General features: G+C 42.9%; 1 protein-coding gene across 12 annotated transcripts in view; it reads right to left on the bottom strand.

The window, feature by feature from the left end:
* The window catches only part of FOXP1 (forkhead box P1), a 371,023-nt gene that overhangs the window by 208,168 nt on the left and 139,318 nt on the right, over positions 1-23,537 (bottom strand). For 10 of the 12 annotated variants that reach the window (XM_067003312.1, XM_067003311.1, XM_067003309.1 and 7 more), the window contains one exon: positions 9,938-10,003. The gene's annotated coding sequence lies outside the window, so the exon portion shown is untranslated. Of the gene's footprint in view, positions 1-9,937; positions 10,004-17,126; positions 17,290-23,537 lie in introns of those variants that run through there. The other 2 variants (XM_048070134.2, XM_048070121.2) reach the window with 1 other exon arrangement.

Here is a 23,537-nt window from a genome sequence, read left to right as displayed (position 1 = left end):
CATCCCTAGTAAAATAAAAGTATTACACATGAAACATAATGCCATTATTACTCTGTGAAGCTGGATACCCCAAAGCAGAGGCTTGCCCTGGCTTTTGGAAGGAGGGAACAGGGCAAGGCAGGCTCACTTTTCCACACAGCACCCACATTTTACAACGCAACGACCTGCCTGGTCCTAATCTAACAATGTAATAAGTAACGTCGATGCATGGCAACTCTTAATACCAAAAAGAAACGGTGATCCAGCCTGAACTGGTGGTCAGTAAATCTGTCAGTAGCTCTCCAAAGAGACATCTTTACTCCGGGTCTCTCTATCATCGTTCCGTGGAAATGGCTCTGATGGCAGGTGACTAACTTCTCCTGCATTACTGCGCAGCTCTGCACAGACTGTTAAAGCCAGTCTGGTGTTAGTCCTTCCCTTATGGCCATCTGTTTTTAGGTAGCCGGTAACTTTGCAAATGGAATTCCTTTCAAGTGGAAACTTGGTGAAGAAGCCTTCCTAGGTACACGGCCAGGCAGGAGGGAAATGGGGGCCACTTTCTAAAACTGTAGAGAAATTAGGCCATGCAGGGGTTCTGTTTGTTTTTAAAAAAGGAACAATTTGTACCTTTGTCAGCTGCTTGAAAACACAACAGACAGATAACCCCACCTGCAAGGTCCGTCTGAGGGGGTGGGGGACAAACCTGGCTCTCACTGCAGATGGGGAAATCAAATCACATCTTTGCTGTCAGAGTTAAGGTTTGACACACGATAAAGAGTATATTCTGGATGGTACATCATGCACAGCTGGCAACACACAAGAGTCAAGAAAAAAGTAAGAAAGCTTTGTCCAGAACAAACAGTACCCGTGCCACGAAGTGACTCAGCTGCAGAGGTGGGGAAACAAACCCCAAATCCTGACTCCAGGGCTCACGCCCTGAGAGAAGCACATGTTACCAGCAAAAACCCTCTCCCAAGACTGAGGGGGTTGACATTTTGTTTGCCTCTAGCAAAACAAAACAAAGCAGTAGGTTTTAAAGTGCTCAGAGGCACGTTGTCTTTTTGATGTATGTGTGTCCTGGCAGTCACACATCTGCATCAGGAGAGAAGTAGCCCAGTTTTTGGCAGTTATTTAGTCCTTTTCATCTGAAAGTTGAAAATACACCGCCATTGAACCTTTGCAGCTCAGGGTTCTGCATATAAAAAGCAGCTGCTGAATACACACAGGGAGCAAGGGCTTTTTCTTAATGTTTGAACAGTTCCAAGTTCAAACCCATTAAAGTCCAGGTCACATCGGGATCATGTCACTATTAATGCATCCAGTTACATGCTGAGGGAAACCCAATATAAAACTATGATAAACTCGAGTTCTCCCACAGAGATATACTAAGGTCTTACCCAGATGATGCCACAGATCGCTCTTCATGGGCAGTGACCAGACAGGATGTCAATGACAGAGGAGAAAATCTGGGAAAATTATCAGGTATAACTGTATACAGATAGCTTTCAAAAGGAGGTCTCCTCACATGTCTACAAAGCTTGTCTAGACCTTTTTTTCCCCCAACTCTTCTCTTGGAAAGAGTTTTTCGTCCCGTGGATGCTGCCTCCCACACTCCGCCAGTTCCCACACAGCCTCCTCCCACCCTACTAGCAGCCCACCCTCCATCGCCCTAAATGAAGGTGAGCGTGAAGACCCCTTACCCCATGCTCCTTCGCCTTTCAGGGCAGAGCTTTGCAGATGGGCGATGTCCCATTCGCTCCCGAGGGACTTTGTGCCTGGCCAAATACAGTTGTAGTGGGATCAGCAGGGAAGGAGAGGCCAGGGCCCCCCAGGGAAGCACTTTGGGGTCTGCCCTCTGCAGGCTCCCCAGTGTCCCGTAATGCTGCCGATAGCAGCAGTGCTCTTCCTAAGAGTGGAGACAGACAGCAGAGGAGATTCAAGTAAAGGGTAGAGGGGAGCTGATGGCACATGAACTTAGGATGGAGCAGCTCTCTTCACAGTTCTATAGCCTTGGCACTTGCAGCTCGTGTGGAGGAGGCACAGGCAAGAATAAGGAGAAGCAGCTGTTTTTCAACGCTTCTCCCAGGGTCCACAATCACACGTGGCAATACCACCAGAAATCACTTCTGGAATAGAAACAGAACCTGAAGCTCAACCACCAGTTCAGCTATGAGGAGGTGCCAGACGTAATCACATTCATCGTTTATCACTTCAATTACCAATTACTTCCCATGGGAAAATCTCTCATTCTCCCCGGCACAGGTGCCCCTGTAGCCGTAGCGCAGCGCGTAGCGTTTGGTGGGAAGCCCCGAGCACTCCCCTCGCTGCATGCACCTTGAGATGCCCACCGCTATCTGAGAGAGCAGACAGCAGAAAGGAGTTTGGAAAGAACAGATTAAATCTAAGGGACAAACAGCATCAACACCTCACCAAACTCCTACCGACTGCCAATATTCCCAAGCAATGGTCAACCAGGGAGTTTGCTCCCCTGCGGCAGCCCATCAGATGTCCAGGTTGGACAGACACACACAGATTTACCCCTCAGATACAAGAGGAGTGTAAGATTCACTAAAAGCATTCCCGTCCAGCGGCTCCTTGTGGGGCAGCTTCAAAGACAAGCTCCCCAAGCGGCGAGGTGAGTGTGATACGGGGACGCACCGCGCTGCCTTGTCCTGCCCGACTGGGAACCAAGGCACGAGCCCAGCAGGAGCCAGGCCTGTCAAACCCAACCAATTCTCCAGCTCTGCTCCGAGCTTTCCGTGCTGGCAGGGGTGGAAAAGCAGAGACTGGGAAAGGAGGAAAGGGCCCTTACTGGACTTGTGGACCTTACCGAGTACCTAGGAAATACTACAGTTGATCAGGATGCATTTCAGACTGAGTTATCCATGGCAGCTCACAGAGCAGTAATGCTCCAGCTGGCCTGCGTATCATCAACATACGACATGCTGACCACACAAAGGTTTAGAGAACTAGCCAGCACACACTGTACATGTGGGATCTACGCTACTCTTTAAGCAATTCTCTGGATCTCCTTACAGAGTTAATAAACTCGGCAAAAAAAATGTGAATGCCCTCAGAGATTCAAGTTGGGATTTGTGTTTTTTGTTTTTTAAAGAATAACTTCAACATGAAAATTCAAATGATCTAAGAAATACTGCCTCGTGCACTCAGGTCTCATTAAGAAGTTTTGAAAAGCCAAAGTCTGCATTTTTAAACTGTATTTTTTCAGTTTTCCAACTTTCAGAAGAAGGATAGGCCAAATTCTCCTTTTAACTACAAGAACACAAATCCAGATAATTCCTTAAGTTTTAAATAATATTTTGTCTAATTAATATAATTTTTTTCCTCCAAAACATGTATTTATCTGCTGTGGAATCAAAGGCAAAAATGAATTGTTTTAAGGATGGCAGAGAGTAAATAAGTTTGGAACCTCGCAGCCTTACCCTGGCAATTTGTCTCATATAATTGACTCAGCAGACATGCTTACAATTTTTTACAACTTTTACAAGACCTCCTGTGGGTTTATTTCAACATTCTCCAAAACGGAGCTCAGAGCTTTGAATACTCCATGTGGGTAGCACCAAAAGGAATCATCTATTCCTCCTTAAGACAAAAGGGAAACAAACAATAAAAGCACACTTTATTTCTCATTGGACATCAGACCTCAGACAAATAAAGATGCAAAAGAATCTGTGCTTCTTCAGAAACCATTTCTCAGCTGTCTTCCAATAATAACATTTTTAACAGTGTTCCAATTGTGTACAATAAAGCTTTTAAAAACAAACAAACAAAAAACAATAAAAATTTTCTTCCCCTACTATTGGAATAAAATTTAAAGGAAGACTGATGACAGCTGTAGAGCAAACACAAGCTGTAAAATTAACTGCATGATGTTTTTCCAGTTAAAAAGGGGTTAAAAAAATCCCCCTTCCCCTGAAAAAAGGAAATGGTCTCATTGCCTATATTATTGATTTATGCTGCTGTTGGCTTTTAAATGTAGCACTTTCTATTTCTAAGATCTTTACAAACAATTAGTAATGTCATGCCTGTATCCCACTGTTCCATTGGTGGAAGTGCCCTAGTAGCAGGAAATGCTGTGCCCTTCCACAGACGTTTCCTTCCATCAGTGGGATCCACTGACCCTTAACATGTCAGAGAATTAAATGAAACACTTGTCTTACAACTAATACGGATAAACACAAGGGCTATTAAAAATAACGAAAAGGGTACGACAGGAGAAGAAAGTTGACCTATTACTCAAAAGATACCAATTTATCTTTGTTTAAAAAAAAAAAAAGGAGAAAACAATTCTACTTTTCTAAAACAAAATAAGACATCATCATATTTCAACAAAATGTATTCTGAAAAGCCATATTATAAACTACTGATATTAATGGTTTGCAATGGAAATGACGTCAGAGTCTTGGTTACAAAATGTCCAAATGTTTGTGCTACCCTACTAAAAAAATAAACAGTGAGCTCAGAGTCAGAAATGACCCTTTTGAGCAATTAAGCAGTATTACGCAAAACACACTGCAAAGTATATGGCCGGCAGAGGTGGGAGAGCCCCAAATTAAAATTCACAGATTGCACTGGGAGAAACACTTAGCAATTAAACATCTCGGAGGTGGCGTCTGAAGTTCCTGCCATTAGCAGCAGTGAAAAATGCTTTCATACGTTGCAATGAGAAATATGGGCAGGCAATCAGGGCCAAAAACTTTTTTTTTTTTTTTTTTTTAATGCTTTGGCTTCAGTATGAGCTACCAAATAAAAGGGTGGCCTCCTGTAATGCCCACTGACATCACTGGTCTTGTAACACTGCCACTGTAAAATATCGTTGCTACCGCTGTAGGACCGTAAGTTACGCATGCCGGAAGATATACTTCTGGCGTGGTGGAAGGCAACAGGCAATGACCTCAGAGATGACCAAATAAAATATGAAATATGCAATACGGATCTATTTCTGGTGTCATTTGCTCACATCCTTAGATTTTGCAAAGCAGAAGCGTGCACCGCCTTCACGACACGGGTGTTTCGGGGCAGGTCTCCGGCCTGTGGCCTCCCGGAGGCTCTGGCTGAGGCGCTGAGGAGCAGGCCGCAATGCTGCCCACGGGCCTCAGCGAACGGCCCCCACCAGCCCAGCAGCCTCTCTGGCACAGGGGCAAGCTTTAGCACAACCCTTGACCCAGAGAGAGGTTATTTAGAGCTGGATCTTTCCATCACTACTGTTTTTGTGGTCATGACAGAGCACAAGCTCAGGTTTCCTGATCTGCAGCCCGCTCCTGGGCTCTGGAGTAACGCAACCGGTGCTGTTCCTACCCACACTGCTCCCAATTCCTTCCTCGGCCAAGCTACGATCCTTTCCCAAATGGCACAGGCCACACACCTTCAACAGCCCTGCCCGTCGCTGCAAGGACACAGTCTAGAGGTGTACATGAACCACTCAGTCTCGTGCTTCATGATCTTCACAGGTTTGAAGCAGATAATGGTACGGTGAATGCACGAGGTAATACAAATCAGCACTGGCATTTTACCGAAGATCATATTGAGCACCTACATAAGTTAAACGGAAGAAACGCTGCGAGATTATGTGAAATACTGGACAAATCTGGCTCGCTCTAGCATTCTTCACGAAGACCAGAAGGATTTGGTCCAAAAGCATCAGATAAGAGGATCAAAACCTGCCACAGACTATCTTAAAGCTGAGAAACATATTTTTCTACCAGCCCACTTGAAGATTTATAATACATTAAGGAACATTAAGGAGAAGAAGAAAAGCTAAATGGGCCAAAAGCAAACAAAAGAATGATGTTCTCTTGAGATTGCTAATGCTGGCAGACAATAGCACAGAAAGAACTCCTCTGACAGATCTTTGAAGTCTTCAATACCGCATGCTAGTGGTCCATGTTAATGAGATTTGCTCAAATACTTCTAAATTATTCCAAAATGTCTTAATCTATTTTCTAAATCTTCTGTACCCAATTGCTTCAGAAAATTCACAGCTTCACCCATCTCTGGAATAAACCTTTAATTAAAAAAGGTAAGGTCTTGAAACAGTTTGTGTTGCCAAAGGTCCACACACAACCTTTTTGGGGGGTTTATCACAGAACATGAAGGCAATATTGTGATTTCTGTTATTACGGATTACAGGAAGACTTTGCACCAGACTTTACTCTCCAGTTTGAGTAACTCAAAGGTCTTGGCAAGATGGGTATTTCAACTTCTCACAATGAGAAATTAAATGAAGCCAGTCTTCGCTGTGTCCTAACAGACACCGACAGCTTCAGCCACATGACCAACACCCCACCCGCAGCAGACATTGAGGAGGGCCTCCCAGATTCCTGCTTCCTACTGGCTATGTTTGTGTTATAAGCACTGAGGCAAAATATTTCTAGTATGGCCGTATGCAATTTGGGCTTGTTGCAGAGAAAACGGGAGAAAATCTCGAAGAAGCAGGTTGTCTGCTCCGTCACGTACTTACGACTACAACAAACTCAGAAGGCCTACGAACAGCCACACACTGCATCTTTGCAGAGCAACGGCTGTTTCTGTGCCGCAATATGCTTTAAGACCATTAGGTCAAAAGCAGGAAAAGTCAAGGTGCCAAACTCAGTAGAGTAGACATCATCCCTACTAACTTCCCACTGCCTGAGGTGCAAGTATCACTGTCACCAGCCTTTACAGACAACTAGACTGAGGACCTCACCAGCACGTCTCCTGGAAAGCCACCAGTGAGGAGAGCACTGGGGAGAAGCTGCGCACACTATTAAGTCCTTCACAAAAAGACACTTTGCTTCTAAAGTCTGTTTCAGGGTTTTAACTTTTGTCCGGAGCTCCTCCTGTTAAGGAATCACACAAGATACGAAGGGGCAGATGCATGCAGATGCCAGCGAAGATGTGGCACAGCAACACGCCAACCTGTTTGGGAACTGTCTCTTCCTGATGAAACAAAGGGATGAGATTCCAGGTGAAAAAATATTTTTTTGGTGCCAGAACCACTTTGTTTTCCCACACAAACTGTGCAAACCATTTTTTGTACTGAGCTTAAGGAAAAAAAAAATCCTTCTGACCTTTCTCCTGACTTGAAAGGAAGGGAGAAAATATATATAAATATATGTACACACACACACACACATACTCAAAGTTAGAGCTCAGACCCAGAGATTTATCTGTTGACCATCTCATCCAGTACTGATTTACAGAAGGCAGCTTCTGTTTTACTATTGACATTTAATCAACATTTAACTCTGGCAAGCATTAAGATTTGGAATTTTAAACTAAGTGTAACTTTGCTAAATCCTTTGTGTTGATTTTTTTCCCTGTTAAGGGTTTTCTAAAGGATTCTATCTTTGCTATCTTAAAGTCTGCATGTGTCTTTTGTTACCAGTAATGTACAACTTTAGTAGCATGTTTTGTACTTTTCAATTTTTCAACATGCAAGCTATCCTTGATTTACAATGCTCGCTGAATAGTGTTTGATTATTGAAAATGCTTTTACATACATTTAAACAAATGAATGCTCCTGGAAAACTAACACTATTGTCCATAATTCTGTAAAAATACATTTCCCCTCCCTTCTCCCCAAATCAAACATTTCAATTCAAATTCTTACTTTGAGGAAAAACTGGTATATAATTAGGCATTATGCCTAACAGTGCTAAATAAAGGAGAATGTAAACATCTTAATTCTGAAGGTTTAACCATCAAAGCCCCTTGCTGTATCTATTCAGTTTGTGCCTCTGTTCAGAGCTCTTTAGAGTTGAAAGGAGAGGAAAAAAAAAAAAAAGAAAAAAAAAGAAACAAACAAAACACAAGTATAAAAATCTATTTATCAGGTCTGTCCTGCATCCCACTCCGCACGCCCGAGGCCAGGCTCGCACGCTGTTCTGGGGCGCTCAGGGCCACACGGCCGCTCCTCAAGGAGTACAGAGTCCTGCTCTGTAACTGCGCTGAGTGGCTTAACCACTAACTCCGAAGATGGGATTTCACCTGAAATTAAGCTATCAAGCAATTGAGCTCAAACTCAATCAACCAAACCCTTAACCTTCCCTGTTTCAGTGGCACGGCTCTAATTAGGACTCTATCACTATTTCCATTACTATCTCCTATTCTCATGGTTTATTATCTCGGCAGTTTCAATTCTCACCCAGTTGAAATTTGACATCCAGTTTCTTAGACCACATATCACTCATGGCTTTATTTTATGAAACATTTTGCAAGATTATGGACAGACCCTGGAGCAAATAGCTTTCTGTTGGAAAGAGCACCCCAGGTAGCAGTGGAAGCAGGACAAATCCATACCTTGTCACATAAACCAGTCCTACCATTAAAAGATGCACTGAAAAACTCTATTTTTAGGTTGTGAATTTTGTTTTGCAGTTTGAAAACAGGTCTACAGGTAGTGTTTTGCATTTATCACAACCAAAATTCTTGATTTTCCCAGGTCACATAGCATCATGACCACACACCAACCATGGCTCCACAAGAATCCCACAAATTCTGAGGCAGTCTGATGCACCTGCGACTTAATTTGTTTCCTTTCTTCACAAAAACCCACATGGGGAACATCACTGCTGGGCAAGGAGGCACCATCTTTAACTACAGGATCTGCTCTTTCTTCAATAGCTGAAGCGCATCTAATATTCCATGGGATCCAACATTAAGAAAACAAACAAACAAGCGAAAACTGTGATATTCAGATCTCGAAGAGAGGCATATATGATACAGCTTACATACATCATGGGGATGGCCAAGGACTGCACTATTCACTTGAACTTCATGAATTTCATCCTCACTAAACAGATATTTTTGGCAACAAAGAACTGGAAAAAAAAACCCACATCATCCTCAGATCTATTTTAATTTAAAACAGAAGAGAACAGGGACATTTTTCCCCCCTTGAAGTACATTTTAATAAAATTAAAAATAAAAATAGCTCTAATTCACTCTGATGCATTTAGTCACTCCGTAAAATTCTAAGTTTAAAATGAAATCACCATTTTATATTCAAACAAGGTCAAGAGAACAGTACTAACGAACACTGACATCACAGCGAACAGCAGCCACTGCTCAGCGCTTACATCAGTGTTGCTTGTTGCTATGGTGCTTAACCGACTATTAATTTCTGAAAGAAGGTGATTATAAAGCAGCCATATGAACCTCAGTCAGATGACACCCTTCAGTACCAAACACTGATCTGCGTTACTCCTGTCTTCTGCAAGTTAATTTTATGAATCACCACTTTTGTGATGTTAATATTCCTTTCCAACTCGAAACTTTGGACCAGAAGAGAGGTAAGGAGTTAATTTAGAAGGAAGGGACTTTCACATTGCTTTAAATAAAAATCATTTGCAGAGAGTGATATTTCTTTCCTTTTTACTGTGTTCCAAAAGCCTAAAAAGCATGTGTTTTAATTCTTGCAGTGATAATAAGCAATCAAATTAACAGCTAAATTCTGCTCTCCAATGCACTGCTGTAAATCCAGGAGTGTAAAGGCAGGGTGAAGCAGCACTGCAGCTAACTTGACCGTTCATTCCCCAGGGATTTGCCCCAGCTAGGGGATCCTGCTGCAGGGCAGAGCTGCTGCAGCTCCCAGCCCTGCACCCATGAATGCTGGCCGTGGGCTGGCCATGTGGCCACCAAGAGGAACTGGAGCTGGGCCTTCCCACTCACAAAGAGGCTCCATTCAGTCCTCAGACAGCCCGCACAGCACGTGGCTGAAAGCCCAAAAGGGCATCTTTGAGGCCTTTCTCCTGGAATGAAACCAGGCACCTAAACCATCGACTTCCCAGGCAAAGCACGTGTTTAAGGCACAGCAGTGGCTCCAAAAACTCAGTGCCAAGCCCAACCTCACGGTTCTTTACTGTGCTTTACTAGGCGCATTCATGGGGCTTGCAGGATCAGGTCCTTGGTTCAGACATGCTTCAGAAACTGTGTGTACAACAGTATTTGTATTTACCTTCTCCAGTTGCTCCTGTAAAGCAATCTTCAGCTACAGCCACCCAAAGAAGTCACTCTTCTTACCCTGCAGAAGAGAGAAGGTAACACACGTGACTACCGGGTCAGCGTCAGCAACACCACCCAAGCATTTTCATTGGCACCACATTTGCAAGTACAAACATAAATAAAGCAACAAATGAATCTAATCGTGTTTAATGGTGAATGACTTTCAGAGAGAGTTAATAAAAACAATCAAGTCACAGGGCTGCTGCTTATCAGTACCAGCCCGTGTGAGGCTCTTCAGTTCAACAAGAACAACTGGGTCTTTGGAAGGAAAAAAAGAAAGGGGGGAGAAAAAAATAAGAACATGGAGATGAGACATCTTTGTTCTCTAGCATAAACTTTCCTAATCTTGATGTCTATCAATCTATTTTTAGTTTGAATAATATATGAGTTCAGTCCTTTGTTTCAGAAATCTGACTATTGTCTGAATGGGTTCTCCTTACTTCAGGCATTTTAAGACCGGTTGTAACCATGTCTATTTTAGCTTCTGGATCCTTTCCTTTTTCATCCTTTTCTATAGAGACGCAGCCCTCCATAAGCTTTTGAAACTAGCTGCATCTTCCATGCCTAATTCAAAAAGTTGTTTACTGTCTTGGGATTTCTTCTGGTTAAGCATAACCAGAGCACACCAAGTTCGCCAAGGTGGTAAGAACAGCGAGTATTAAAGAGAGAAATAATTAAAGCGCATCTTTATAAAAAGTAGGAGGGAGAAAACAGCACGTGCAGTTTTTTTTTTACCCTGTATATTACTGCATCTTGTGTACTCTCTCTTATGCAAAAGAGTATGTAATCTTTTAAGAAACATGACAATCTGCCACTTTCTGTTCATGTAATTGGGATCAACATATGGTACAAGAGAAAAGAAAAACATTTGTTTATTAATTTAGATCAAGTTACTCACTCAAACCACTAACAGCATTCAGAATTAATTCCACATCAATTGACCAAATACCTTAATAGAGTAAAATTATAACAATTTCACTGAAATGTTAATGTTCTGCTGCAGGGGTGCAGAGTAATATATAGTAAAGCCAGAAAGAAATATGCGATAATTTGCCGACACAGATGACATCATATGAAACGGAAAGTCAGTGACATGTGGATGTGTAAGACAGTGCTACGTGAAACTCCATTTCATAAAATTCACACAGTGAGGTGGAGTTTTGGGGGTGTTTGTGAAACTCACCAAATGGTAAGTTATGCCATTTACATCAGTAGGTGAAGCTTTTTACTGAAGTAGCGAAATATCAACCTCTGGGAAAAATCAGAATCTTCGCAAAATTATTTCAAAAGAAAATGTACTCATCTGCCATTTATTTTGGAAGGAAAAATATTTTCACAATGAGAATGAGGCATTACTTCTTTACCGTTGAAACTGATTATTTTTAGCCAGAAAAAAAAAAAAAAGGTTACCTTGAAATGAAATATTGTTTTTGTCTGCTGCTCACTGGCTTTTTTTTTTTTTTTGAGATATATTTTTTTTCACAGTACTAGTAACAAAATAGCAGAAGATCAGGGGCCAAGCTGTGTCCATGTCTGCTGCATAGGAAGCTCTGTGTGCTTCACTGGTACATGTGTAAGGCACCGATTCTGCACTCTAAAGGACATAACACTACTCCATCATAGTAGGTCAGGTCTCACCTTCCTGAGAGTATGTAAAACAATACATCTTTTATGTAAAATCCATGACCTTTGACATATGATGTGCTCTTAGATTAGCAACAATAAAGGCTTTTATCCTGCTTTGCAGTAGGGGTTATCTTGGATTTGACACTTTAAACCCCTTTTCATATTTATCTATTTTATAAATTTTCTGGATATTTGGCAGGCAGATCTCTATTTGGCAGTATTTTGCAAGCAGACTTCGTTTCTACCCTGACTCTTCCTGATGGCAAAAGAACCAACCTTAAAATGTACTTTTTGAGGAAACTGCTGAAAATTACACGTCTGCATGAAAAGTGCACACAATAAATCTTTTGGTAGTGCTGTAAAAGACAGGTAACTTTTTCTAAACATGCTTGTTATATATGGAACAAACACACCCCAAGGAAACCTGGTGACACTTGCCCAACGTTAACTCAGGGGAGACAAATGTGGTCTACAAAGGTCAACAGGCAATGAGGGTTCAGAAGGACTTCAGCTCTTCCCACGAATCAGTCACTGACTGATAGCTGAGCTGCTTTCGTTTCTAGCTAAGTTGCTCTGTATGCTACCTGAATTTCAAAAAAATTTGGATAACGTACCACCGAAATTAAAATGAGCAGCAGAGCCAGCTGTTCCCACCTGTGAAGATTTCTCATTAGTAGTCTAAAAGTTGAGTATCTCAAAATGTAGAAATACAAATACAGACTTTCCTCCTGAAAATGTTTATATGGGTGAGTGAATTGATGTGTGCAACACACATTCCTTCCATCACGCTGTCTTTAAGATAAACACAAAGTACCATCAACACTGCAAGTGTGTGTGTGGAGCAAACAAAGAAAAAATCCCAACCTACCAAAGCAAGACACTTTGCTATACTCATATTTCCCCTCAAGATGATTAAAATAGAAAACCAAACCACATACAAAAATCCACTTTGCGAGCACTAGTGGTCATAGTGTCTCATGAGTTGAGGGAAGCTCTCCAAATGCCTGCGACACAGTCCCACCGGTTTAAGTGGGATTACACACAGGGAAAAGTCCATGCAAAACTACTTGCTCTGGTCAGATTTTACCAGATATTCCTGAAAACATCGGATTTGCTCGCCAAGCTCCTCAGTTTACCCATCTACAAGATGGGTAAATGTTTTTCTAATGCACTCTAAAATCCTTGAATACAGAAGTACTTCTTATAATAGCTGTTTTCAACGGGGTTTTGGAAAGACAACCCTTAGCAATCCTAAAAAGATCACGACCTGAGCCAGTGCCATGATGTTCTCAGCTGGCCTTAAGAGACAGACCCCCTACTGCTCTGGATCAGGTCCTGCTCATTTGGTACCACGGGACAAGACAAAAAGAGAAGAAGGCTTTGCCATTTTACCTGCTGCTGGGTCAGACCATTTAACACTTTTGATCCCACAACACTTATTCAATTTAGTTGTCTCCTCCATCAGGACACGGAGGTAATTTTGAGGCTGTGGGTTGGAGTCCCAACTCCAAGTGATTACTGCAAAGCCAAATTAACCAAAAATATGAAGAATGTACAGAGGTAGACAGTGCTGCAGAATAAAGTTCAAAATAAGAGAGCAACATTTTTATTAGTATCCAAATAGAATAGCCAGAGATTAACAAAGAACTTGAACCCACACAAACTGGCTGTAAGTAATTTTATACAGGAAAGAAGAACATCAGTTGAACCGCTTCCCTGCTTAGAACTATTCACTTTTTTTTTTTTTTTTTTTTGCCAGTGTCCCAGCCCTGAGAAGCCCACAAATCATTACTGGAAACCTAAACTAGAGAGGGAATCTCCCTGTCGTTACCTAGAAAGCACACTTTTTATTTAGAGGGAGAGAGGGAGAGAGAGAGAACACACACACAACAGTGCAACAAAAAAATATTTCTGAATTTTTATTTCCATTAATTTTTCTTAGATAAGATCAGCTGAAATATATTTAATGTCTGATTAAAATATTAACTAGCAGTTTTCCTGAAAGCTTTAAAATATCAAAACTTGATAATCAAAATAAGCACTTTTGTGCAAGAAATTCATCTAAATAAAGTGAACCATCTAATACAGCTATTTCTTTCCCTTCAAAATTCACTGAGTCACACACAGCCTGAAATATGCCTTGCTATTGTCACTATTATTATTTTGTTATCCTGTAAGGGAACAGATGCAGTCAATGATTTTGTTAACTATACATGTGTATGAGAAAAAAATGGTTTTCATTTGAAAATTTTTTTAATCCTGAAAATACAGGGTGTACACTGATCGTGAAGTGCGACAGCTGGTATGAGGCATGCTTGTGGGCACAATCCTGCGGACAGGTTTCCTACCAGTGCACTCGGTCGGGCTACCTGTACCCAACACACGCAGGTCACGTGTAGAATTGCTTTGAAGATGTTCAGAATAGCCTCTTCAGTTTTGTTGTGCCCCTCCTTTTTTTTTTTTTTTTATCCCTCCAGGAATCTAGCAACCTAAAAATATATATATTAAACTAAATATTTCAAATACGCTGAAGAAGATGTTTTTTTTCTGACCATTATCAAGGTGGCTACTTTTTATTGTGCAGCGCATATTAAATATCACAGGGCGCAGCACAGGAGATTTTCTTTACCAGGAGTCATTATCACCTCCTCAGAAAGTGAGATGCAGGTGAACAGTAACACTGCCAGAGCCCGAGCGCACTTCTTTCACCTCGCTTTGAAGAGGGGGAAATGGATTTGGTACAGGCCAAAACCCAGGGATATTAACGCTCACCACCTTGCTGCTTCTCGGTGGAAGGAGTGAGCAAATCATACCGCGTTTTCATTTTCAGTCATTAGCAGGCTGTTCAGAATCTCTGGCTGGTGCTTTTTATTTATTCTAAGCAGAAATAAAATTAAAATAAATAACGGCACGAGGACAAAGCTATGCACAGCACATTTTCTCTTTCAAAACAGTATTACCTTTCAAGTCCACTGTAACCTTGGAAAAGAATCGCTCGGTGCAAGCCAACGCTACAGAACTAATCACAATCCATCCCTGCCCTGCTTTTTAATAGCTCTTACAGGAAACATGGGTGCAGCTAACAGGCAAGTTCACAACAGCTCGCTTCCAACGCAGAATTTGCACGACGACTGCGAGCCTCGCATCCTTCAGTGCCGGCTCGGCTCGGTTATCAGCCCGGCGCGGATCGCTGGGCACACGAGAGCCGGCCCTCGCTCACCCCTCCAGACGCCAGGACCGCAAGGCGCGCCCCGAAGCCCACCCAAGGGTGCGAGGCCATCTCCCCCAGCACGGCCGGCCCGCGCCTCCAGCACTGCCGCCCGCTCCCCCCCGGCTCCTTGAAACAACTCCGCGAGCCTGGGTGCCGGCCCCAACCGTTTTGTGGCTGCGTGCATCGCCCGCCTGCCCAACCTGACCTCGCCTCAGCGGAGGCACGGCAGGAGCGCCCCTGCCCCTTCCCCGGCACCGCCGAGTACCGCTGTGGGCGTAGGGCTTGCGGCGTCTCTGCCAAGGCAGGAAAAGAAAGAAAAAAAAAAGATTAAAAAAAAAAAAAAAAAAAAGCCCGTTACTTTTCGAGACTCCCACAGCAGTCACTTCGGGCTGCCTGGCGAAGCGACGCCCGTAGGAAACGCTGACGCTTCCCCCGCCGTGACCTGGGCGCCGCTCTCGGCTCCTCGCTTCAGCCTGCCCCCGGCCCGAGGCGAGGCGCACGCCGAGGGGCAGCGCTCCCAGCCCGGCACGGCAGGGCGCACCGCCGCCACCGGGGGCCGGGCCGAGGCCGAGCCGGGCCGGGCCCCGGGCCCCCCGCGGCCCCCTCAGCGCCCCTCAGGCCCGGGCGGGCGCGGCGCCAGGGCCCGGCTCTTACCTGGCGCCCGAGTGCGGCTGGTGGTCACGGCCATGTGGAGGTATCGCCGAGGTATCCCTTAACAGCCTTTAAATATTGAAGGCTAAAAACAATATTTGCTGTTTTACCTTTGAAGCTTTAACAAAAGCTTTGTTTTAGCATTTACCTCGGTGTGCAATAAGAGTTAATAATCAAATCCGTCCCAACCCCCACAAATGTTAAACAAAAAGATAAAAGAAATGCAAATAGCTATTGTCATGGAAAGTTAAAGTACCTGTCTGTATTTTTAAGTGAAAACTATTATCTCTATCAATCAAAATTTAAGAATACAATAGCACTAATCACACAAGGTGCTTTGACTGAGGTACTTTTCCTCATAAAAAGTTTTTTTTTTTTTTTTAACTGGTGCATAAAAGTAATACGCTTACAATTAGATATGGTATTTGTAATTTTGTTATTAAAAACCCTCGGCAGTCTTTATTGTTAATAAATGCCTCTGCGTCTGTGGGCTGATTTGTACCCAAGAAGACCAAAGTCCCTACACATTTTAATAAGGTTGATGAAATTTTATTCAGATTCTCACACTTCCCAACATGTGGTGGAACAGCACACTCTTCTGTTTGAGAGGAGTTACTCAAACGAAGGAAATAGTTAATTGGTAACCAAAACTACTACTTCTGGCCTCGGTGCACATTTTCCACATTTCTCCCAACACTGTCTGTACTACAATCGTCTGCTTTGAAGACGTGCCCTTTGTCATCTTTTCTTTAATTTTTTATACCAATTCCCTCTCATTGGACCCCGGCGTTCTCCTAAGGCAGCGAACGCTGCATATACAGTATACATTGTGCAGGCACACCGCATGGATTTTCTGGAAAGTCATTTTTAAAACTAATTTGTTCAGACTGAATCAGAAACCGAGCTGCGCTGTTAATAAGTGCGAGAGCGAGCGAGAGTAATTACATCTATATTAAAAGAAAGAGCTCGAGATTAAAATACCTATAGTAAATAGTTAAGCTAGGATGCCATTATGCAAACTCTGCTCTCATGGAGGGATGTCTCCCACACTGAGGAGCAATAGGACTGTCATTTTTTCCCCCTGCAATATCAGGTTTCCTACTCCACAGTTCTGGTACTCTGCATCATGGCTAACATCTCTAGTGTGCTATTAATATCAATGAAGAGACGATTCAATTTCCACATAAGAAAAACCTTCCTATTACAGCGCAGACATTCTAGTGAGGACCCTTGCTAAGGAAACAATAAAGACCAGAGGGTTTTTTTTTTTTTTCCTTCTTCTTCTTTTTTGCTGCTGCTTTTGCAGTTCTGTGTTGCACACTGTTTGAAAGCTTTTAGCTAACAATGGAAGCATTATCTTCAGGATAGTTACAAAACAGGATTTGTTAGTACAAAGAATAATAACACCGAACTCACTCCCCCCGCCACCCCCCCGCAAATACCTGCCTATTGCAGCACGGCATTTAGTACTTTATTCGCAACTATATTCCAGAAACACCTGTATTCTTCGTCTAATTCCCTGCAACAAACTCCCTGAACGGACCAGGTTTGCTTCAGGAGCTTTGGACAATTCAAACAAACAAGCAAGCATTTTCTGCGTTTTTAAAATGGAACAGAAACAAAAGTATCTTATTCTACCGTAGTGCAAACTTACCCATTAATGAGGAAGAAAAGGCTTAGAGCTGTACGTACAGTAATTCCCAACCAACTGCAGAAAGTTGAGAGTTTGAAAACACTAAAGCACTTTTGACTCTCCAGCCTTTCTGTGCTTCAACACTGGCTGCAGTGTAAGGAAGGACTGAAGGTATGTGGTCTAAACACAACAAAAGCCACTGCCTTACTCTAGATTAAATATGCAGGAAGAGGCCCCTTTGCATAAACACAAACACTCAGCAAATGAGTAACTGGCTCAAATCAGACGCCTGCTGTGCATTCTACCTGTCCTGATCTCTGACAAGCTACACAGCTTGTTTAAGGGGATAGGAGCTACAAAATCAAATCAAATCATAGAGCTAAACGCTTTCCTCGTGTAATAGTAAATAACAACAGCACCAACTACTCAATGCCAAACGTTCATTTCTAATCTAAGCATTGCTCTGGAAAAAAAAAAAAAAACTGAATCGTGTGCTATGCCTGCTTTGGCTCAGCCACCCATCTCACCAAAGCAGAAACACAACCAAACACCACCTGTAAAATTCATTTTCATTAACTGTAGTCAAATCCAGTACATTGCCAGCCCAGTTTTTCTTAACGAGGTTTTGAAATTAATAGAGACTTTTGATTGAGTTGATATATTAAATCTGAATTTGCTTGTGCTGTCCCTATGTTTTGTTTACTGTATAAAAGACATTCCACATATAAATCTATTTTAGCTGTTATGAATCACTGCATAATGCACACCTATTAGTAGTTTATTTGGGGAAATGAAAAAGAAAAATCCTTAAGTTTCCCCTAAAAATGTTATTTCCAAAATATTAGTCTCGCAAAACAACCCCTCCAGACTATATTTAATTCCAAAAACAACTAAATTAGAGACTGTGATAACCACCAAGCACCTCTCAGCATTTATTATTATAATCAAGTATACATAATTATATACCGTGATTTACTCTTGCTTCTAGAGAAATAAATTATTTTTCAGTCTCGTGCATATTTCTATACCAGAAACAGGATGAAGCAGCAAAATTGTAAAGCAATTGGAATTCACCAGTGCCCCTTCCTAACTTAAGGAGTCAAATCACATTGACCTCTTGTTGTAAGTCCTAGCTACATGTTGGGTTTAGTAATTTAATTATTTTTTAATAACTTGCAGCATTAAATGATTGCCATTGAAAGACAAATAAGATTACACTCTTCTGTCTTACTCTCCTGTGCTCCAGACTACAGTGCAACATGGACAACACGACTGCTTTCGGCACTGAAATTTCATTCTGAAAGCCCACTTACGCGCACACACCGGCACACACAGGCAGACACAGGCAGATTCGGGCTTTAAAAGAAGCAGCACACATTTACTGAAATAATCTGCAGCACGTGCTCGAGGATCCAAAGGACAGGGGATATAACTAACGGTTCTAATGAGAAGCAAGTGTGTTCAGTTCAACTAAGCACTCACAAAGAAGGGAGGGAGTTTTTACTTTTCCTTGGATTAAGCTCACCACGTTAAAACAAAATTGCTAAGAGCTAGTCAAGCCTAACAGGATAAAAACCCTCCCCCCAACGCCCCTCACAAAAAAAAAAATCCTGCAAGAAATTTTAGAGCCCCTGTATCATTCACTATTTTTGCATTGAAATGACCTTCCAAATAAGGTGTTAAATAATACGTTTCACATAGATGATAGCGATCTAACCTTGATGCAAATAAACCATAGAACAAAATTTAATCAGTATATCACTGTGTAAAAGCCTTTGTCCATCCCAATGGAGCTTCTAATGACTGTTTTGGCAGTTCTGGCTGGTAGTTATGCCTCCCTGCTCATATATATCTCATACTGGTTGAGCAAGCTAATGGAACTGCTGTTAGTGGAATCCAATATTAATACCCTGCATTGTGCAAAACTGGATGCAACTGAATATATTATACAATTACAGGTAGTATCTAATTCCATAGGTATTAGATACTGGACTCAATTAATATTTTAATAAAGTGAAATAAATACTACATTTCGGTTAAGTTATATATGAAGTCTGGGTCTGCCAGTCTTCCTGCTGTAAGCCTAATCTATACTCTATACAGAACAGACATAGGACCCTGACAAAAATTGGCAGGCAAGCTTTAGATGCTGAGTGACACATACTGATGCACAGAGTCAAAGATGTCATCCTCATGCAAGCTCCACTAGTTACGAGCTTGAGAGAAAATGAAACAACAACAAAAAAAATAACAAAATAAAACAAAACAAAAAAAAATGGGGGGGTGAGAGTGGAGCGAGACCTCCAGAAAATAAACAGGGTGTACAGTTTCAAAGGCTACAGACACAGACATTTCATTGTTCAAGCCAATTATCAGTGGAAAATAATAACAACAGATGGATTCAGAGTCACTGACTTTTCATATGCACTTCATCTCTGCACAACAGATGATGAAATGCGAGAGCTATCTCGGAAAGGCAAAACATCTTTCAGTAAAAGAACTCTATACTCCAGATGGGGACCTTCTAAGGCAGCTGATTATCTTCTTATAATGTTGTAAGATAGACTTACTAAAACATTTCAAGAACTGATCAGATAGGATGAGCACAATGGCATCATTATTAGAAGCAAGTTGCTTCAGCCTCAGACTTGTGACTGAACTAGACAGAGATTTCAATAAGGTCAGAGCTGCTCGTTGCCCAGTTTTACATCAAGTGCTCCTGGCTCCAACAAAGGGCCCGAAGCTGCCGCTTGCAACCTGGGCAAAACATCGGGTCGGCTTTGCCCAGAGAGGGGACACAGGCGCGGAGCCACTGAGTCAGTGTCTGTGAGCAGGAGAGCCAGTAATCGGGCCCCACAAAAGTCCCGCCACCGTGAGCGAGGCGAGCCCACTCCGTTTCTGCAAGCACACTGCCTCACACAGAGGCAAAGGCAGAGGACAAAACATATTTACAGTCACGATCATTTCCACTATAATTGTTAAATGCAGAGGGCCCTCGACACCCCGGGCCTACAGTGATGCAAAGTGGGAGTAAACCCAGCTGAGTCAATGGAGTTGCGCTGGTGCAAACCAGGCAGAAGGGAGACAAATTCTTTCTTACAAAGCTTTTACAAAAACTCGTCTTTTTATGGGAAATAAAGCATAATTTGCTTTCAAAGGGAAATAACAAATACATGTAAATTTTGGTGGTTCCGGTGATAAGCAGTTCCAACAAATGTCACAAACACCCAGTTAAGAACCACCTACCTATCACAACCTTCTCCCACTCAACCTGAATACCACAAAGTATGTGTTTTTGATAACATGAATCAGGTATACCACAATCTCAAAACTTAAAAAAAAAGTAGTGGAAAAATTAGCTCATTAATCTTTAAGACAACATTTCTTTAATGGAAGAATACTACATAACTAGTGCACTAAAACAAACTGGCTGCCATTTCCACAGTTTCGTCTCCGTAACACTGTGAGGAAAATTTAAAAAATGACACACACTGGAAATCAATACCACATACAGAGGGGGTAACAACACACACGCTGAACTTGCACCTACTGCTAATTTATTTCACAAGTTGCAAAATATTTTATAAGTACAGGGCTGTTGACTTCACAAATGCAAAGGGAAGGGATGAGTTTGCGGGTGCAGAGCACAGTGTTTCCCTTCTTTGTGAAGTACTTTGTCAAAAGTAAATTCACAAGGGAACATACGAGCAAAGAGTAAATTTTGCCCAGGGCAAAATTCTGCAACTGCTTTAAGAAGCAAACAAGAACACAAAAGATGTGTAATACAACCATCTGGCTCTACTCATGCTATATCAATAATCCCCAAAATTTATCCCCACCCCCTTAATCAACCCACACTGATGCCACAAAACCAAATGGCATCACTTATGCTTCCTGCCCATCACATTTTGAAATGATATTTAATATGCATACAGTACATATTTGCATGTTAATCAATTTCTTTAAGAAAAAAAATATTTTTGCTTCTTGAGCTATTAGTTCAGCTTTTTCTACTTATTCACACTGGGATCTGTAAAACCACTAAGAAAGTCCTTGTGGTAAAGATACTCTCATATCGACACAGTGCGTCAGGTATCAGGATAACGTACCGGTCAAAATTTCAATCTCTTCTTCTCTCTAGTTTAGTGTCACAGTGTGAAAATAGCAGAGGGTGAATAATAATGTGCCAGCAAAATTATCTGTTCAAGAAACACGGGTAAGCAATCCATTTTGAACTCAGTTCGGGGTGTGTTTCTAAGCATCGCCCCGTTCAGGATGCGAGGAGGGCATTATGCAGAAGGGGATGGGGATATATACCCCTACGTGTCTTTTCCACCTGGGATGTCAAATATTGGCACCAGTTACTTCCAGATGCCCACCATCCCGGAGCCCAATGTCTTCCCACTGAGGTGGCAATGTCAAGGCACGAGTGTTTTCTCCTCCCCGCGGGCAGTGGCACACGTTTCCCCTTACCCACAGGATGGGCAGCAGCCTGGGGCCGGATCCTCTTCCAAACCCCACAAAAAAACTGCATGAAAAACCTGAGTGGTGCCACGGGCTTCTGGAGGAGGAAGGCAGGGAGCTCCAGGCCTGCGAGGAGGGTTGTGGATGGGGAGGGAGCCCAATGTGCGGTGGCTCATTCCCTCACCAAGCACACGGGGGGACACAACCTCGCCACGTACAGACAGACAGACAGACGGCCTCAGCGGCCCTGTGGGCACTCCCACGAGAAGGCCGGGCCTGGTGCGTTGGACCGAAAGAGCGGCCCCGCGTTTGTTTGGGGTTGGCTCCGTTCTTGAGGGAAAATCACCCGCGTAACCATCGTGATTCATAGCGCGAGCACGCGTCGTGAAAACGGTACCAAAAACAGCACTTCAAAGGCGGCCGCTCTCAGGCGCGATGGCCGCAGCCCCGGCTGCTGACTCAGAGCTCTTATTCTTAATTGACTTCTCTGCAACAACACACCCCAGCCCAAAGCCCGCTCCGTGCTCCGAAACACCGCGGCAGAGCGAGGCCGAGCCTCCCGCCCTGCTGCCTCCCCGGCAGGCCGAGGGCACCACCACAGGCCTTCGGTGGCCGGCGGGGACACTAAATACTGTCCCTGTGCCCTGCATCATGAGGGGCCGAGCTGCACGGATGGCACCCATGGCTAGCAGAGCTCCTTGCCCTGCTTCAGCGCGAGCACAGGGCCGCTGGGTGGGGAAGGAGAAACATAAGCCCTGAGTGCAGGTGGGAGGCAAAGGTGGAAACGTTTTGCCAGTGTTTTCTTTGGGAGAAAGCATACTTACAGCGGTTATGTCTGTTCTTACATCCAGACTACCATTCTGAGATCGCAAACACTTTGTTAATATATATATAAATATATTAATCCTTTTTTGGATTGCTTCTGCTGTTTCTATGGCCTGACTTGTACGGCTTCTTTGTAAGAATTGAAAACAGTCTCCCACAAACACAGGAATGGGCGAATGGTTTAGAGCTAATCCACACCTGGGCTACGTAAAAGGGGCTCATATTTTCCAAACAGAAACACAACCCCTTTTATATACAAACCAGATCGGGATCCAAACGCTAAACTGTTCACCACATCCTACGTGGGCCTCTGCAGCGGAGCGGTGGCCCTCCGTAGCTGCAGACACGCTCCTGCAGAAGCACCGGCTCCGCCTCGATGCCGAGCTGCGTGCCAGGAGGAACCGTCAGCTCGGGCCCAAATCCAAGGGGCAAACCCATCCCGAGTCACACCACGGATAGCGCACGGCGCTCCCCGTCCCGCACACGCGCCTTCCAGAAGGATCTGGCCCCGTCTCCTTACTCTTGTAAGAAAAACGAAGGCTGTGACAGAAAATAGCTGAGAACTACATCTTGCCAATGCCAAAATACAATAATAACATGTTCAAAGATTTAATTTAGAAGACTACAAAGTCTAGCTCATACATCATAACACCTTGAAATAACACTTTAAGGTCAAATCCTGTGCATTTTTGGAAACCACCAAAACATAATGAAGTTTTACTTAAACACAGCATTTACATTTATAACGCATTTCAGATTCTTCAAGTAAGCTAGACCACATGCTAGGAAAATGTACTTCCCACAACATACAAATTAAGTCATATACAGCCTTCCCTCTGCAGGCTCAACAGCCACTGGCACAAATGGAAGTCCTGTGTACGGATCAAAGGCAGTATGTGGACCTAAGAATATGATTTTATTTTTTTTCTAATTGGCAAAACATCAAATCCCACTAGTAGTTTATTTTTGTTGCCTTCCTTGCCCCTTTTCTACCTCTCCCACTTACTTCACAACGGAACATTTTTAAACCACCAGAAATCTTTGTGGCAAGGATGATGTCATACTGACACAGGATCAGGTGTGAGGTATGGTATGAATAAATACTTATCCACAACCACATTTAATTTTCAATGGTTGGGCATC

This window comes from Anser cygnoides, chromosome 10 (genome assembly GCF_040182565.1).
Source record: "Anser cygnoides isolate HZ-2024a breed goose chromosome 10, Taihu_goose_T2T_genome, whole genome shotgun sequence".
In the NCBI taxonomy this organism is placed as follows: domain Eukaryota; kingdom Metazoa; phylum Chordata; class Aves; order Anseriformes; family Anatidae; genus Anser; species Anser cygnoides.
The sequence above is the reverse complement of the archived record's forward strand: the minus strand, read 5'-3'. Positions and strand labels throughout refer to the sequence as shown.